Source organism: Lytechinus variegatus, chromosome 10 (genome assembly GCF_018143015.1).
Source record: "Lytechinus variegatus isolate NC3 chromosome 10, Lvar_3.0, whole genome shotgun sequence".
Classification (NCBI taxonomy): Eukaryota; Metazoa; Echinodermata; class Echinoidea; order Temnopleuroida; family Toxopneustidae; genus Lytechinus; species Lytechinus variegatus.
This window is the reverse complement of record NC_054749.1, coordinates 27733636-27752448: the sequence shown is the minus strand read 5'-3', so window position 1 is coordinate 27752448 and position 18813 is coordinate 27733636.

Sequence of the window (18813 nt, the reverse complement as noted above, 5' to 3'; positions counted from 1 at the left end):
ACTTCTTCTCTACCATTTTCTTCTTTTATTTATTTTTCTTTTGTTGTTGCCGTGCACGATCAAAGGATAATATAGAACAAAAACGCGACGTAGACTTTGGGGATCATTTAATTTATCGGTAGATTTTAATCTATTTTCCTTAGGTACTATTATTAAAGAAGGCATGGGAAATTAATCTACTTCTTAGAAGTAACCATCTTCATAAATAACATAGAATCATCTATACTATATCTGTGTAGAGGTGCTGTGACTCTCACAAGGTCATGGGTTGGAATTCCAACGCAGCACTCGCGTTAATTGGCGAGGCGTTTCTCTACGTTTGCCACTCTCCACCCAGGTGTAGTAAATGGGTACCCGGTAGGAAGGAATTCCTTGAATGCTCGAGCGCCCGATGAGAGGATAGCCGTGCTAAAGCAGAGGTAATAGTTTGCAGCGCTTAGAAACATTGAATTAAGCGCTATATAAATGATAAATACTGTTATTATTGTTGTTGTTGTTTAATTATTATTATCATCATCACCATCATTATATCTTCCTCTGCAGACAGATTATTCCTTGTGAACATCTTTGATTCAGTCTTATACATGTATGTCCATGAGGAATATTCATAAGGAATATACTTTTTCATCATAATGGGGCAAATGTGTTACCGTGTATACGTGAAAGAGCAAGTATTACAGTTGAGGAACACGGAAAGAAATCAAAAGGACAAGATCTTATATTTGTTCCTTACAACAAATTTCGCGATTGCATGTATCCTTAGGGGATTTATGCAACACGATATTAGCTCTCTTAGGAAAAGGAACTGTTGAAATCGTGAATATTTACAAGGATCGAATTTTTAGGCATCTTTGTTTTCACTTTGATTTTCATCAAGAAAATTGGAGATCGAATGTTGTTACACCACCACTGGCGTTCGAAACTCAACTGAAATCCCTGGAGCGTTGGGTCTCCATTACTCATAACTTCATTTCAATGTCGATTTTCAATCTTTATTTTTAAGCGCTGTGTTACCGCTTGTCAAATTTGTATTCTTTACATTTTTCCGTTTTTATTGTATAGACGGTCTACACAGATCAGTCTTTTACCACAGCTTGTCAAACGTTATTTGATTAATAAAATAAGAACGCATAGTGAATTCCACAGAGAGCAAGACCTCTGAAAGACTGCTGTAAGACCATAAAACCTGCTTGATATTTTAAGAGTCTTTCAACGAACATTCAAAAATCTCCGAGGTCTTTCACGATACTTGATGGATCTTTCAATGGTCTTCGTGGTCCTCGTGAGTCCCCAAACTTTTTGAAACGGTTCAAAACAGTCTTTCAGCGGTCTTAACGGAAAATTGTTTTTTTATGGTCTTTCATCAGTCTTTCAATGAACTTTCTTATTAGCCTTTCATTATTTTTAGTCTCTCAAGAATTTTGCGGATATTACTGTAAGACTCGTAAGAATTCATTGAAAGACCATGCAAAGTCCATGGAAACAATTCTGAAAGATCACCTGTTGCATAAAAGATACCCGAAAGACAATTGAAAGATCTCTATAGGACAAGTCTAAGACCAGTAAGACAAGAAATATTCATTAGTCTTTTAAAGTTCTTTGAGGGTCTTTTTGAGCCATTCCACAGAGATGACTGTAAGACCTTGTCAATTTTGGTCTTTGAAAGGTCCTTCAAATAAGGTCTCCCCTTTGTGATTGTTTAATGTTATTGTTCATTTCATTTGATAAATCCGAAAGCGCAAGATGAAAACAAATTGCAGGAAAACTTATTTATTCAGGTGCTTATTAAATTCTCTGAATTGGATTCGATTGAAAAAAGCCAAAGGTTTAATAAAGATAATGTTAAGTAGAATTATAAACTAAAATCCACTTGATTATTAGTAATATTAAAAGAGCAATAGCGAAAATGGTGGCGATTACAATGTACCGTGATTGTGATATCATGGTGTAAAAAGAATCACGGTTTTCACCGTCATCATTAGCAGCAGAGGTATATACCATCATCTTCATCTTCATTATCATCACTTTCATCATTATCATCGTCGTCGTCATCATCATCATCACCATCATCATCACCATCATCATCATCATCATTTCAATTTCATTATCTTCCTCATCATCCTCCACCTCATTATAAAAACATTCGTAAAAACAGAAACTAATAATCTATTGAATTTGACTGTCAATATCCAATGAATTTATTAAATCATCATAAGGACCTCAATTATATATTTCCCGCATAATATTTCGAGACACTAATTAAATGAATCACAACGTTTGATTGGCCCCAATGTAGCAGTGTAATTAGAGTTTATCATTAAATTGATTTTTTATTGCTCCTTATTTGTTTCAAAATTATTACAGATGACTGAATATCATAACATGAAATACATTACAATAATGATCAAAGTCAAACTCGCTTCTGAATGTTTTCATCTCTACGTCATCATGAGTTAAGTTTGATAATTGATGAGGATAAAGGGAAGACAAGGGCAAATAGATTTTTGCTTCGGGCACTGACCTACTCCATTTCACAATCGTATTTTGTATCACAATGCTGCTATCATATTCAATGCAATCTGGGCTAGTATGGTTCCGTTCCACTCGAAACTTGAGTAAAAGAGGATGTGTATTAAGTATTTTTGTGCCATTTGATCTCCCTCGAAATACGGGATACTGTCTTACTGACCTTGTACACAATTTTTTATCTTCATCATCGAAATCACGGCAATGACCGATCTCTCTGTATTATGATTTCTCTTTCATTCTCTCCCTCACTCTCTTCTATCTCTATCTTACTAACTCTCCTTCCCAAATTCTCCCCCTCTCTCTCCTTTCTATCTATCTATCTATCTATCCATCCATCCATCCATCCATCCATCCATCCATCCATCCATCCATCCATCCATCCATCCATCCATCCATCCATCCATCCATCCATCTATCTATCTATCTATCTGTCTGTCTGTCTATCTATCTATCTATCTATCTATCTATTTATCTCTTCTTTCCCTTTCCCACTCTTCCTCACACTCCCATTTTCACACACACACACCCACACACACATGCGCGCGCACACACACATGCACACGTGCGTGCACCCCACCCCAACAAGCTTTCCCTCCCTCTTTAGCTCACACTTCCTCTCGTTTCTCCTCCTTTGTTCATAGGGTCCAATATCAAGTTCGTGTCATGATAATTGCCTTTTTTTTCTTCATCTAACTTACTTTTTTCAGTTTTATTCTTTTCAATTCTTTTCTTTACTCCATACTCTTCTCCCTTTTCTCACAAAAATATATCTATTTCACCCAAGTGGTTGTTCAACGAGAGACGATATCCTCCCTGCATCTGCTATCAAGATGATATCTATCTTTCACCATATCTTTTGGGAAAACAAATCAAATTTTGTTATCTTTAACTTAAAAAAAACTTATTCCAAGAAATAGAAGAGAACATGAGATTGCATGTGCGTTGCTATATAGCCTTATCCATTGTAACATATTCCATAATATAAAGTAAAAGCTTAATATTTCGAACTTCGTTTCGTTCACTCACTCAGTTACAAACGACTTTTTCTTTCTGCCAACTTGTAAATAAATAAATTTTCGAGTCTCACTAGTTAGGTTCTGTAACTTCTGTTACTTTGAAAGAAGAGTAAATCTTGATGACGCCCTAAATTATTATTCGTATTGGCCTTAAGTAATTGTCATTAAAATTGCTTTACTTGTTAGAATACAATATACATATAGGCAGTTACTCAGATATACTTCAAACTAAGATCTTAATTAATAAGTGTATTTCATTCTCACTTGCTAAACCCACATAATGAATTTTGTAGCTGATAGCTACAGAAATGATGGGTTGGCCCTTTAATGGCCCTTTAATGGTCAACCCATCATGTTCGGTCAAATCATTTTCATGGTCCATACAATCTTCCAGTGTCCGATAATTTTGAGGGGCATAAACATGGCATATTATAGCAATCATTTCTACATTAATTTTTCTCTCTTCTACACCCCCCCCCTTGATCTCGGAACTTTTAGGGGTTCAGATCCCAACACCCATCTATATTCCAGTGTAATCTTCAAAATGTATTTGCTAATACAGTTTATAATTTAGTATACATTTTAATGCATATAATATACATTCTAGAATCCTCTCCAACCCATACGAATCCTATCCGAGAATTTATAGAGCCAAAATCTTGTTCCTTAAAAAGAAATGTTTGTGTTGAATGCAAGAATCGGAAGTAAGAACGAAAAACTATTCAGCTAATCTAAGAAAGATATGAAGTAATTTCACCTGCCCATTAAATGTGAATACCAGCTACTGAGAATACCCATTCCCCTGTTGATCTCATTTTCTTCCGAGATTGCTCATACACATGACTTTGTGGTCAGTTAACATGGTTAATTTCACCATACCCGTTATGTATGGACGGAGAATTCCCAGGCGCGCCAGTGCCTTCTTTTTCCATTTATGTACGTACAAATACACAGAAAAAAAAGCGCCGTTCAAAAAAATTATACAATTACGTGTTTACACGCTGCATCGGCTCGCGGTGCAGAGCCGAGAGCCGAAGCAGAATCGGCTCTTTTATGCGTGTAAACGCGATTAAATTGCATTGGCTCTCGGTGCAGACACGGCAATTTTGCACTGCTAAAGTAGTAAGATCAGAGCCGTAAGCCGGTGCAGACACGGCAATTTTTCTACGTGTAAAAACGAAGCCGAGTCTGCAACGGCAATTATCTAATTGCTCACCTGGGGGCCGTTTCATAAAGCTGTTCGTAACTTAAGAGTGATTTTAAGAACGACTGGTGATCCTTTCTTGTGGTAAATGATATACATTAACCACTTACCATTTAATGTTCATTGATTATTAAATGATTATTAAGCGCATAAGGAAAGGTTCACCAGTCGTTCTTAGGGCCACTTTTAACTTACGATCAGCTTTATGAAACACCCACCTGTAGGGCGTTTCATGAAAGGATTTGTCGGACGTTTTATCTGACAAGTCTCATTTTATCCGACAGTTACCATAGTAACAGTACCTCTCAGCCAATCAACATCACAGAAAGATGTCAGATCTGAAAACTTGTCGGATGAAAATGTTGATGAAACACTCCCCTGTTCACTTATTGTGACGTCAATACGCATGGCGTAAAATATGCGCAGATAGAATCCACTGATACCGTGTTTACACATTGACTCGGCTCGCGTGTTGAATCCGCGAGCCGGGTTGAACACTGCGAAGAAGGGATCAGAGATCGCGTTTATACGTACATATAAAAAGGCGAGTTCAACACGGCTCGCGGATCTCGAACGGAAGAAGAATTATGACGTCGCAAATTAAAGGCGGGAAATTCACCGCCGGAATCGAATCTTGTCCGTGCGAACAACAACAATGCCAAAAGTGAAAGCGCGCGCAGTGACCTAGGTCAAGAGAGTTCGACACGGCTTTCTGTTTACACACGAAAAAATTGCCGAGTCTGACTCGGCTCGCGGGTTGAAACCTACGATTTTGGCGGATCGAAAAAGCCGTGTTCGACACGGCTCGCGGATCTCACTGATCGCGTTTACACAGCATAAAATTGCCGTGTTGAGCACGGCTCGCGTGTCGAACCCCCGAGCCGTGTCCCTCTCCGACTTCTTCTGATGGGTAAACACGGTATTATTTGGGTTTTTGCCTTGGATTTTGCCCCGCGAGCTGTGACAGCGTGTAAACGCGATGCAAGATAACCCGAGAGCCGATTCTGCACCGGCTCTCGGTTCTGCACTGGCGAGCCGATGCAGAGTGTAAACACGTTAACCGTTTACCATACGGAATTTACAGTAGTCTTTCAATACCCGTTTAATATCTAAGAAAAATAACCGTTTAATATCTTTAAAAAAATGATTATTTAAAGTATATCTAACTTCAAAATATTAAACATGGTTGACTAAAATTTTGAAACTATATATTTTTCAAATGGCTGCCAAATAAGAAATATATCACTTTGGGGGAAAACATCTACTTACATATTATAAATGTATATGTAAGCCAATAAAAATGAATAAATAAGAAAACTTTTAATGACAAGCTAGACAACTGTTCATACTTGAGCGAGCACTATACCCACTTAAACTAAGGGCATGACAATTAGCCTGGGAAGGAATTAGACTTCCAATTGTCACTTTTTTGAGAGGCAAATCATTTGGAACTTGCAAAGTTAAGGGTGCTATGATAAATTAATAATCAACCGAGACCAGTTTTGGTTGTTTAAGCAAAGTATTTCATAAATTATTAAATTGAACTTTACTACTTGAGTGAACCCAAATTGCATTCTTTTTTGGCAGCATTTTTAACTTTATCATTCTCCTGACTCTAATGAACACATTGCTGAGATCCACATGATAAAGTCAAAATGCTGCACTAAACATTGCGATTCATGATCACTCACGCATTGAATTTCATTTTAATAACTCGTGAAATTTTCTCAAACAACAAACCGATCACAAAACTGATCACAATTGATCATTAAAAATCATCACAGAACCCACAAAGTTCCCCAAAAATAACAAACCCGAAAGAAATTGGAAGGCTAATTCCTGCCAAGCCTCATTTTCATACCCCTGGATTAAGTGGGCAGTGATCACTCAAGCATGAAGAGATTACAAACTTTTTGAACGATTTTAGAAAAAAAAAATATACATTACATGTTATTATTTATAAGAACACAGTAAATGTAATTGTGATGTATGGTTTCTAGAGACACCTGAATTTGCTCAATAAAGAAAAAAAAATAGATGTATTGAAACTAATGGGTGTTTTGGTTTCAACGACTGTGTAAAATCTTAAACAACAAAGTTTGATAGTTTATACTAAATTCTCAATAAAGCAAGGTAACGGCGTTGTATATAATATCAAACAGACCTTGTACTGTTTGGAGAAAATTTGCTATGCAGAAAGCCTATATTCTGATAATTAATTTTAAAAAATGTACATTTAACATTTCAGTTGATGAAAATGTTCCCACATGAGATAATCCATTATGAACATGTTATGCGTTGATTTTTTTCCTCAGGCAGGCGTTTAATGAACCCTCTGTTTTATGAAGAAAAAATGGTCGAATCTTTTGGGATAAGGCAGAAATGCGTCACGCGTGAATTGAAACATCGAAAAAAGTGACTTCAAAAATATTGCATTTCCTCTTGGGTTTTCTTGCAAATGCCTTTTTTTTATAAAGTGATATTAAAAAATAAAAAACAAAATGACGCACAGGAAATGGGAACAGGAAATGTTATGAGTGCGTGGGTACATGTTTAGAGGACATACAAGAGAATTTTACAGTTTCGTGATCTTCCGTACATTGACTCAAAAGTATTCCAAGGCTTTAAAGCTTTTTTCAAATTTGATAGAGTTTCAGTAATGTCCGTTTTATTCTCCGTCACATCACATAAGACGTACATGTATGAACCTGCGTACAATTTTAATCATTTTCCTTTCCCCTCCCCTGAATAAACCAAAAAAATAGGCGAATAAAGAAACATTACAGCTTAATAAATGGTGAATCAGATGAGTAAATGGGAGAATTGATGCATATAAAGCCATACCTGCCATAGCGACCAGTTTTCCAAAATAAAAACCCGTATTTAGTGGCCACCAATAATTCCTCCTCTAGCGATTTGTGTCATAGAACCTGCATATAAAGGCCACCTGCCTCCATTGACCCATTTCTTTTTTTCCCTGTGCGCATAGAGAGATAAATATCAATGGAGATATGTAGAAAAGATGATAGGATGAATAAACAACCAGCTTTATAATAAAGAAGGACAAGGATGGGAAAAGGAAAGAGATTAAGAAAGGTCAAGGGAAATGCTATTTCATTTAACATAAGTAGGAACTGCATGTGAAGTAAACACTCCAGAAACCATGCATGATGATTTTTTTTTTCAAATGTCGTCGCTTTAATTACAGAGAAATTGACATTCCTAGGTCGATTTTTATCCATTTAACAATGCCGATAAACCTATGTGGTAAAACAACAAAACCAACGAAGATGAAAAGTCGGAGAATCTTAAGGGAAAGTGTTTTTTTTTCTTTATTCCATCTCCAGTTTCCCAGGTTTTTAAGGTATGTGGCTATTACGACGAGACGTGGTCATTGTTATAAAGAGCGTTTAATGGAGAGGGAAAGGTTTGAAGTACTGCCGTCAATTTCACGTTCTTTCAAAGATGAACCGATGCATGTATCAAGTGTATTTGCTACGTGACGATGTTAATATGGGGGTATTATCAAGCAATCTCCCTGGAGAAGCCTTTGGGTCCTCTCATCTTGCCTTCTGGCAGGTGGCTCAAGGAGATAGAAAGGACGTCTTATTTTCCGCCGGAGGGAGGGGTAACGTCTTATACCATTATGTTTGTGACAGAAGTGAATTTGTTAAGGTATTGCATCACGACCATCCGTATTCGGCAGGATTATGAACGCATGTGGCATTGATAAAGTATTTCCTATTTTTACCATTAGTTTTATTCATTATCATAAATTAAAGCGCTATCAAAATTCATGCAAATCTTTGAAGAATTGATATTCAATATTGGCCCACTTTTTGTTTTATGATAATAATTTAATACCGATCCAGTTCTGTTTTTATGCAGCAATAGGCTGTGAAAAAACAACATAATGAAAATTGGATAGAGAGTTTGAAATTAAATGAGGGCACAGTCTGTTTCTGTTTAAGCAACGCCCATCATTACCCATTTAGGAACTTGGTAGCATCTTTTCATTGCATAGTGCTTTATCAATTAAAATAGAAACATTTGACATTATACTGGATAGCAAAATAGACTACAGATAAAACTCTGGTGCCAGTGGGGATTCAGAGTGACAATCTTATACGAGCACGAGTTTATTACTCTAAACCCTTGAACCCCTAATGTTAACAGAATATGGCAAAAGACGTCCCTCGCTTCACAAATTTCCTTCACTTCCAAATAATGAAAATGATGAAGACTTGCACCGAAAGAAAAATGAAAGAGCTCATTGTGCATTACTATAATTGATTGAGCTTTCATTGTTATTTTTTTTTCTTATTTACGACATAAAAATACCAAACATGCCAAATACACCCAGTCTCCTTTACTTTTGTCTGTCGCCTCCGTCGCAAAATTGATAAGAACAACCGTAAACGTCTACTTTAGGTTTTTAAGTCCGCTCGAAACTTCAAGATAAATGTGGTTCTTGTTTTGTGTGGTTAGAGCGCTTCATCCAAAATGAAAGAGCACCGCGCAAACAATCAGTAATAGCTGTCTAGACCTATTGCGGTATACGAAGTAAATTATGATCGATCTACTTTTGTCAATCGCAGTGATTATTTTCCTCCGGGTATAGTTCAGAGTGTTATCAGGTGATGATGAGTTCAACGTACACAACTACCTCTATCAGAATGATGATGATGCTTGAATTGCTGACATTTGGCGACTCTGTGAGCTTCTAAGCATGAGGCAAATATTAACGGCTTAAGTCACCTTATACAGTGTCTTTGAAAAAAAAGTTTACACTTTGAAAAAGACCTGGGAATTAAAAAATATACAACATGTGGGTATTTTTTCACATATAATCTTAGGTTTGGTTCTCATCTATCCAATGAAAGTAAAAGTTTTGACAGAATATTACACTTGAGTGAGCACTGCCCATTTTTGTAAAGCTCGCAGAAATTTGTTTGCGCAGAAATGCTCGTTTTCACGTGTGTCAGGCGGAAAGGGCGAAATCAAACTTACCCTGCGACACATTTCTCATACATTTCCCTTGCACTTTTAGCCAATTGAAATAAAACGGATACATTCAAGCATCTTGTAACAATAATATTTTGCCGCCCAAACAAGGAATTCCCCTTGAAAAAGTTACCTTCATAGCCTATCATACTTTTCTCAACGATGAACGGTATTCAAGTGGGGTACGCTTGTAATCCAAGAAATATGGGGATGTTACAAGTTGATGTTGATGAACATGATGAATGAGGTTCAAGTAGTCAGGGGCCTTAGGCCCGAAATTTGAAGTTTTGGGGACAGAGTTTACAAAAGCACCAAACTTTCCCTATGTTACTATTAGGTCAATAGCTTTATTTTTTCCCACAGAACATGGTGCTGAAAATTGCATCTTCATGCAAAAATATGCTAATTTATGTAAATTAGCAGTAATTTATGCATGAAAGCCATATGCCAATAGGAATTAATTAATAAAAGTTAATAAAAAGAAACCAAACTTTAGGAAAATGTCTATCAGGTCAATAGCTTTAATTTTTCCCAAAAAACATGGTGCTGAAAATTGCATCTTCATGGAAAAATATGCTAATTTATGTAAATTAGCAGTAATTTATGCATGATAGCCATATGCCAATAGGAATTAATTAATAAGTTAATAAAAAGAAACCAAACTTTAGGAAAATGTCTATCAGGTCAATAGCTTTAATTTTTCCCACAGAACATGGTGTTAAAAATTGCATCTTCATGCACAAATATGCTAATTTATGTTAATTAGCAGTAATTTATGCATGAAGCCATAATGCCAATAGGATTTGATTAATAAAAGTAAACAAAGAGATACCAAAATTTAAGAAAGTCTCTTTTAGATCAATAGCTTTAAATTTCCTTATCAAACATGATATTGAAAATTGTGTCTTCATGCTAAAATATGTTAATTTATGTAAATTGGAAGTCGATTCATGCATGAATAGTAAAAATTAGTAAAAAGGAATAAAAGGAAACCAAACTTAAAGAAATCTCTATCAGATCGAAAGCTTTATTTTTTCTTATCAAACGTGCTATTGAAAAAACCCGTTTTCATACAAAATATGCTAATTTATGTAAATTAGCAATTATTTTATATGTATAAATTAGTCCCATTCCAATGGGTATAAACAGTGGAAAAGGGGCCAAACTTTTGAAGTACCTTAATTAGCTCAAAAGTTTCAATTTTACCAGCGAAACATGCTATTGAAAATCCTATTTTCATGCAAAAGTGTGTTATATCATGTAAATTAAAAATAATATATGTATGAAGCTGTATACTAATCATTAAACAAATATTACATAAAGCATATAGCCGAATGCCAACCCAAACAGTAGCAAAAATCGAGCCAGAGCAGGCAAGAATCGAGTCAGAGCAGCCAGAATCGAGTCGAATCAGTAGCCCGAATCCTCTGATTATTGCCAAATGACGATGTGAATAACGACCCTAATCGAACGACTCTGCCCGAATTCGCCAAGTACGCCACCGAATTTCCCGAAAATGCGCCAGATTCTTTCGAAATGGGCTTACCGATTCGGCAGCTATTCGGATGCCATTTTTTCTAATTTCTGGTCAATTCGTCTCGTCTATTTTCTTCTTTGTATTCGATTAATGATTCGTACGATATGGGGAGGCAAGAGTCGGACCTTTACTCTACGACTGATACGAATAGGTCTTAATCTTCCCAGAGTACCCCCAAATGCCTCCCAAAATCCAACCGAATTCCATCGGAATACATCCCGATGTGGCCCGAATGGAATTTGTCGTAGCCACATTCGGGAGTATTTTGGAGGTATTCGGCTGGTTTTGACCATTTTCATAACGAGCCGAATTCCTCCAAGAATATCTCCTAATCCCTCCTGAACTTTCCTGCATTCGGGGAGAAGAGAGTGCTCCAAAGTCCATCCTTATGTGTATTCGGATGGATTTGCTGATTTGGTTCCGGTTTAACCCATGTTTTAAGTAGGCAATCCATTTCTAGATGACAAACCAGAATAGGATGCAACTGTGGTAAACAGTCTCTGCAAACATTCAGATGATAACCAAAGTACAGTCGCAAGAATACATTACGTCAGTCCTGGTTTAAGCTAGGTTTACACCAAAATCTAATTCTCCCGAATAAATTCGGACTGATTCTGCCTGATTCACATGGATGAGAGAAGTTCCCCGAAATAGAGAAGAATGGGTCCTGAATATGTCGCGATTCAGCGTAGAATCGCCAGGAATTGACCAAATCAATTTTGGCCATCCCCCAAAAAGCAGAATGCCAACACGAATAGTGGAAGACAGTGGTTCGGGACAGTTATGTCCAGAAATAAAACAAATCGTCCGAATCTGTCCAGACTCCAAATGCCTCCCCGAATCCAACCGAATGTCACCCGAATACATCTCAAATGTGGCCCGAATGAAATTTGTTTTGGTCACATTCGGGAATATTCTGGAGGGTATTCGGCTGGTTTTGATCATTTCAAAATGATCTGAATTTCTTAACGAACGTTCCCGAATTTTCTCGCATTTACGAAGGCAAAACAGAATATTTCTGAAACCACCAAAATACGTGTATATGGATGGATTCGCAACTGATTCGGTTCCGTTCTAACCCTAGCTTTAAGCAAAGGGTTACACCAAAACCAAATTCGGATCAATTCTGCTCAAAATGGCCTGGATTCAATACTTATTCATCTCGGATTCGGGGAGCTCCCGGAATCGATTCGGAAGGATCCGGGACTATTCTGTTCTCCCTCAACATCGGGAACATTCGTGGAGGGATTCAGCTTGTCTTGAAATGTTTAAAACCAGCCGAATATCCTCCAAAATACTCCCGAATGTAGCCATGACACATTTTATTCCAGCCACATTCGGGATGTATTCGGATGGAATTCGGTTGAATTAAATTTGGGGAGGCATTTGGACAATTATTTTAAGGAAGTCAGTAGCTCTGATTCGGGAACTATTCCAGACCGAATTGACTCTGATTCGGTCTAAAATTGATTGGGAGAATTTGTTTTTGGTGTTACTTAGTTTCAGAGATAGAGATCAATTCATTAGCCAATAAAGAAATATCACTGAAATTATTCAGGTCACCATCAAGCGACGACAGAAAAAGAAAAAGGATCAGGTCTCTTTATCTCAAATCTGATGTGTCCCTGTTCTAAAAAAAAATGTACATTGTTGTCAGAGGGAAGACTTGGACAGCTTTTTCTGACATGAGAATCATCCATATACCCTCCTCTTTCTGACAGGGGAAAACTCTACTTGGGAAAGAAATCTGACCTCTTGATTTGCTTTGTAAAGAAAGATGAAATACTGTTTATCTTTTCCATATGATTTCGGGGTTTTTTTTATTGTGAAAGGGGTATGCACAAGATTTATAAATATGCACAAGATTTATAAATTTGCATTTTAAACATGATACCCTCCTCTGGTTGCATGGAAAGTCACCATAATGAATGAATTGTGTTACAGTGTCTCATATGCATGGTGTTGTGCTCGTCCCTCGGTTCAAAACCTCAAAATATGATAGTTGATGAATTTTACACATATTTGCATAAATTTGCATTAATTAACATTGAAAATTGATTCTTATTCTGGAACTGTATAGAATCAATCTAGATTTGATGCCCCATCAAAATAAATCCAAAATACCCCCCCCCCAAAAAAAGAAATAGGCTTCTTTAGAAATGTTTAAGTCTGTACTATACACATACAGTAATTTACGGTGAATAGTGTGATTTTGCATAATTTTGCATAAATTAGCACTATGAAATATGATTCCAGTCATTGATATCGAGGCATCCTATCAAGAATTAATGCTTTTGATACCGGTGACACATATGGAAAAAAAATGTGATTTTGACAATTCTATATGTCGACATATGATAAAATATGTGTTTTTACATATCATTTGCATAAAATTTGCATAAATTAACCTTAAGAATTGATTGATATTCACCAATGTTTTAAAAATCGACCTGCAGTTGAATATTTAGCAAAAGAAGACCCAAATACACAAAAATTGGGCATTCAAAAATTATTTTTAGTGAGAAATGGCGAATTATGAGTTTTTTGCATAAAATTTGCATAAATTAGCATTTAAAAATAGGGTGCCCTTCACCGATTTGGGGGCACCCTATCTAGAATTAATGCTTTTGATACCAGGAACCCACATGCAAAAAATGGCGCTTTTGTAAATCCTGTCCCCAAAATTTCGCTAAGGCCCCTGACTAAAGCCTTGCTCACGTCTTTCGGATTGTGACGTTAAAGGTCCGAGGTAAATACTCGTATCTGAGTCATACACGTCCGTAAAAACAAAACAAAACTGTCACTTACACACGCACACCCCCACACAAAGGCGTACGGAGCCCCTGCACCATGGGTCGCTGAACCAGGAGAAGGGTGGGGGCTTGTTGGAATTCAGCCCCTCCCCTCCCACTTTGTTTCCAAAACCGTGTGCAAAAAAAACGTAAGACCATCCAGGGACCGTTTCATGAAAGGACTTGTCAGACATTTTTATCCGACAGTTACCATAGTAACAGTGCTTCTCAGCCAATTCAAATCTAGGAAAGTTGTCAGATCTGACAACTTTTCCGACAAAAATGTCGATGAAACACTCCCCAGATTGTGATGTGTTGCATGGTCAGCCCCCCCCCCCCACCCACACACACACTTTTGAACCTTTCCGTGGCCCCTGTACAATATGGCCCGTATTCTAAACTCAGGTTTAGATTAAACCCTGGTTTAAGTTGTGGTTTAACTATGGAGAGCCAATTTGGGCACCGTTCCCTAACAGTATTCATCCATAATTATTATCAACTAATTTGACACTCAAATCGTTCATAGTTTTCTGGAATGATAACTCAAGTATTTTTCTTCATTATGAAGGCGACAGGAAACAAAAAACTAAACATAAGAGACAAACAATATAAACAATTTTTTTAATTTTGGCTTTCCATAATTTTAGCACGGAGTTAAACCGTGGTCTAAATTAAACCTGACTTCAAAATACGGGCCTATACGTCTGCATATCCTTTGAGATCCGGTATTGTGAGAAAATATGTGAACATTTTAACCTTTAAAACCTTAATGATCAACATTCCGAATAGTCACTTAAAATCGAAATTCCAGTCTTTTACAAGTGAAGCTGATTTTAAATCGTATACCCGTCCACCGTGATTTTAAGATGATTACCATAAGGCTTGCATTAATGTCAAGTAGAAAACTACTTGGCATTACTATAATTCCTGAACAAGATCACTGTATTCGTTTAAACTTTCATATTAATGCAAAATGCGATTTGTTAAAGAACAGGGTTACATCGGCCCCTGTATAGTATATAATACCATGTATACGGTAGGAAGCCTAAGGCCCCCTTGCGTAAAAGTTGTTAATACGGTATCTATGCCATCCAACGGATACTTCCATTGAAATTTTGATTTTGATCTCCTGATAATTCCTGATGTTTGGTTACCAATAGCAAAGTCACTATTAATGATAGAAGCGTTTATGCATCGGGCTAATGGACTGGCATGTTTACAATTCGTGTATGATTCCTTTTGTTCTTATTTATGTTCTGTTCGTTATGTCTACTTCGGAGCATCCGTTTAGCTTCATTCTAGAGCGTGGAAGAGTCTGTTGCTGATTAACGTGAATAATACATTACCTTTGAGATGTTTTCGAGGGATGTGCTTCATTATACTTTCGATTTTGAATCCTATTCGTATATTTCTAAGGAAATGACAGACGGTTTTGTAACCGAATTGAAGTAAACAAGTTACATATAAGATGCCGATGGGTAGGTGACTTTCCCCATTGTTTATTACTTGTAGTCGGGTTCACTTTAGAATGCGCATGCTATATGGTTTGATTGACATCATTGCTCATGCAAACTTAAGTGGCGTAACACCATGATGAAGAAAGGCCACCATGAATAGACTGAGGGCGGGTATACTTTGCATGAAATGGCGAAATAAACGACAAGAATGATGTTTAAAAATAGCCCTTTTTATCTCTCCCTTGTCCTTTTGCTTTCATAACCACTCCCTTATGTCACAGTCCTACCAACAATCAAACTGATTTCAGACCCGATCAAAATGTATTATATTATTCCTAATCATCAGTGGGTTTCGTGGATGTGACTAGAGGCATGAAAGACACTTCGTAGACCTCATTGACATATGCCAGTCAGTGTTGACCGTGGAGCATTTCACGAAAAGTTTTGCGGGGATTTCCACTGACCAGTTTGCTCTTAGCCAATGAGATGCGATGACTTCCTGCCGTCAGGGTGGCTTATAACACCTGTCGGTGACAAAACTCTTTCATGAAAATGCGCCCCGTGGTCTCTAGGTAGTTAGGTCGAGGAGTCATCCATCCGCCCTGTATAGGACCATACACATCGCAAAGCGATACCTTCTTCATCTTTATTTCAAAGGAACCAAGGAAGGTGGCAAGCACCATAAACCTGATCTGCTTTCAAAACAACATGTCCTGAATAGATGAAGAGTTAAGTATATTTAGCTATCACCCCCGTTGTCTCAGTGTCGGCGATGCGTGGAGTTGAGCTCGGGGCAACCCCACCGACTGACCTGCATGGTTGTTGTTATTGCAGATTTCTTGAACTTAAAGTCATATATTTTCTTATTCTTCATTGTGAAAATTAATTAAAAACAGCTTACTGTCAGCAGGTGTGAAGACAGATATATTTTGCAGGAAACACAATTCATTCACTTCCACCGTGTCACGGGTCGTGTGGTCCAGTGGTTAGCGCATTGGACTCATAATCGAAAGGTTGTGAGTTCGAATCCCAACTCTGCCATTGTCTCCACTTTAATAAAAAGGCCCGAGAGTGGTATATGTCGTCTAAAACGTCAGCCACTGTGACTGATTAACCTAGACGTAAAATGTTTCCAAGGTAATTGGTTATATACCAGCTTGGCGTTTACCAGCAAAATGCTGTCCTGCCGAGTTCCTACGGGAGTTGCCACAAACAGAAACAGAATAGAAATGTCCAGCATGTCAACAGCCAGATGAAATGGAAGGACATAAAAATGACATAATAGAATACATTTCGCATTTTTTATACCACCCCCATCTCCGTCGACCCCAACGCTACAAGTTAGATGGTTCTATTCAAATAAATACATCGCGATATGGAGTAAGCCCATACTTGTTATGTTTGTTTTTTCCTTCTTGTTGCATAGGAATTTTCTCTGAATGATAATTCAAAGCGATAAGAATTAAAGCAAGTCTTCGGTATAGGGTCAATAATGAGAACAATAATTGAGTATTATCTAAATATTATATAGGTGTATAGTCGTCGTCGAATCTTCTTTCAATCAATAATTATTTGTAAACTAATTTGTTTTAATATCTAGATCTTAATAACATCTTTTGAGCACATAATTATTTAACAAACTTTTACATTTTGGAGATCAGAAAGCTACATGAATACAAAATATTGGATGTTTAAGCCTATTCCAAATACAGAAAATGCGCAATTTTGTTTTAATTGGGCACCCGATTTGATAGATTTTAAGCTGCAAGTTCGACCCACCCTCTATCCAATCTAATCTCCTCTATCAAAGGTTCTCACGTGAACAAAGTTAAAGGTTTAAAAAAGAAATTAACCTTGGGACTATCCTATCTTTATTCAAGCACTAAACAATAATACTTAAGTGTCTTGAAGCCCCTCTTTCCATCCCAGGCGTTCTATTAAAACAATCTTAAAACTCTTAACCCTCAATGTTTTCTCATCTCATCTTGAATCTTGCATATCCCGGGGCCTTTGAGGAAGGCAATGTTTACACCTGGTTTTAATATATCAGAGTAGACGTGGACAGAGCTTAAATTATGGCGGCAATCTCGCCAGGAATATGCCTAATGGTGTAAAAACATTCAATTTCCGAACAATCTTTTTTTTGTGAGTGGGCGCATTCTATTTTTAAAGTTCACGTTGTATTGCTTTGTAATACGTTTAGCTCGAATCGTTATAAAAAAATCATCTCACTGCTTTTCCTCAAGTCAAACATTTTACATCGTAAACGGGCCTAACTTTTTTTTACATGGAAGGCCAACAATCTCGGCAAAAGTAAGACATTATTTTTAACTTGTCATGTTAGACTTTCTACCGTGATAATGATGCGTTATATTCAAACTACTTTAAATGTTTTGGGGTGGCGCCCTCGTTGACGGTTCTAATGTTATTATAATATCCTTTTGGCACATAAAGAGAAAGAGAGAGAGAGAGAGAGAGAGAGAGAGAGAGAGGGTGCGTCATTTGTATCGATCGTCTGATCATCGTGTTTTAAACACATGGATAATATAAGAAAATAGTCTACAATCTAATTTTTCAAAACGATACCTTACTGCAACTATTCATTTAGGTGTAGGATATCAATATATCTAATCATATATTTAAGACATTATTTTTTTCTATAGGCATGATAGGGGGTGGCGTATCGTCGGGCTCGCGGCGGTGGAATCGGGAGAAGAAAAGATCAGGGGTGCCTCTTCTCTATTCCACACTTAGTGTTACTCTTAATTATTATGTATCATATCTTTACAATGCTCAAAACTTCATCCTTTGCATTTTTTCATTTATCATATTCCTCATGAAACACATGTTGTTCACACATATCATTACTCCTTCGATTGATTTTATATTTTCAATTAGGAGAAGATTACAGAAATAATCATGAAGACCTAAAGATGATGGCGATGGCAATATAAGAGTTCTGTCAACTCCCTTACATTCATAAATCATATATAAAAAGAAACCTTTGAGCTGGCAGCGCCATTTGGACCAGATATAATTTGTCACATTTTATTTTATGATATCTTGCATTTTCAATCGCTTCTTCCTTATTGATTGTAATCTCTTTCCATATCCCCCTATCTTAACCTGAATCTTTTGCTTCATAAATGAACCAAAAGTTACTCCTGTGACCTGATTCTTATGTACGGAAGTCATCCATTTTAATCATGAGTCTAAATCTGCTCGTTGATACTTCCATTTTACTTTTGTAACAGCTCGGCACTCTCTCTTTTCC